Genomic DNA, 1,711 nt, shown 5'->3' with positions numbered 1-1,711 from the left:
ACATGCCAATCTTGACTTATTTAGCATTTATTTAACTAGTAACTACTCTCTACCTTGTGGAGGTAGAGGGAAAACAGTACTGTAATTAAAGACAGAAGAAATGGTTTTAAATCCTGCCTCCAACATTCACTAGCTGTGTAACCATGGACAATTCACTTATCTCCCTGAATCTTAGTCTCTTTCTTTATGAAATTGGAATAAAAACACCATACTATTGTTTCTATATCACAAAGTTGTTGTGAGATTCAAATAACAGAATTTCTGTAAATCATATGAATCTTTGCTATTTCTGATGTTTCTTCAATACCATGTGACATATTTTGACAGGGAAATTGAAGAAATAGTAGCCATGGTGAGAGGAGAAAAGTTGGGGGGGTGTGATTATGATAGTAATATAGTTTATGGTATAAAATGTGGATAAACAGATGCTTGGATTGTCTAGATGTCATGTCAGTATCTGTTTTCCAAATGTCCTATTAAATTTATATGTATATCATAGAGAGGAAAAGTTTTGGAAACACCATTTTAACCAACTGAGCTCATGATCCACAGAAAATGTAATCTAGCCAATTTAAATTCATAAATTGAACCAATTATTACATGTTTATAAACTCTGAGGTGAGCAGTAGCAACATGAAATTTCATAGTAAGAATTTCTCAGATTTCTCAAATATCCCAAACCCTCAAAATTTAGTTATTTAGGTGAGAAATTCTGCCAATCTGAACCTTTTATTTCAATCCACAGAAAGTGTGTAAGAAACTAAATGCTATAGACTCAAAGAAATCCATCAAAAAAATAGAAAGAGATTAAAGAGTTAGTGTTTGGGGAGTAAGGTATAAGAAGACTGGAAAAGTAGGTGGGGGGAGCCAGTCATTATTGCCTTTGAAAGCCAAACAAAGCATCTTGTATTTGCTCTTGGAAGCAACAGAAAGCCACTGGAGTTTATTGAGTGGAAGTAGGGGGAGAGATGATATGATCAGACTTGGAATTTTAGGAAAGTCACTTTAGTGACTGAATGGATGATGGATTAGAGTGGGAGAGACTTGAGGCAGGAAAACCCACTAGCAAACTATTGTAATAATCAAGGCATGAGATGATAAAGGCCTGCACTAGAATGGGGGCAGTATCAGAGGAGAGAAGAGGATATATTTAAGAAATGTTGCAAACGTGAAATAAGCAGGTCTTGAAAAGAGATTGAATATGGGGGTGGTGGTGGTGAGAGATATTGAGGAATCTAGGATGACTCCTAGGTTGTGAACCTGAGGGATTGGGAAGATGGTGTTTTCTTTGGAAACAGAATTATGATTTTCATTTTAGTCAATGTGATATGCATAATGAATATACTAATAATTTAGATTTCTGAGAGCTGCCTCTTCTGGCTTGGGAGTCAGAAACTTACAATGCAGCTTGAAATGATCAGTCAAATCCTTGACCACACTCTCACAATCACTACGTTCCTTTGCCTGTGTATGTTAAGTAAAGTGAGTCAAAGATTGTAGAACCTGTTCCCATCACAGAACTCCAGTCTTGCTCCCCACCACTTAATGACCCCCAAAGACGTGGAGCAATGCTGTTCCCACAGGACTCCAGAACACCTACATTGTCCTTCACTCATGGGATTGTTGTAGGAAACCACTCAGGCCTAGAAATGATTGTAATCCACCTTCCCCTTCCTTTCCCACTTGTGATTTATGTATATAAACTGTGCCT

Source organism: Vombatus ursinus, unplaced genomic scaffold (assembly GCF_900497805.2).
Source record: "Vombatus ursinus unplaced genomic scaffold, bare-nosed wombat genome assembly UNPS02014805.1, whole genome shotgun sequence".
Taxonomy (NCBI): domain Eukaryota; kingdom Metazoa; phylum Chordata; class Mammalia; order Diprotodontia; family Vombatidae; genus Vombatus; species Vombatus ursinus.
This window is presented reverse-complemented; position numbering follows the sequence as displayed.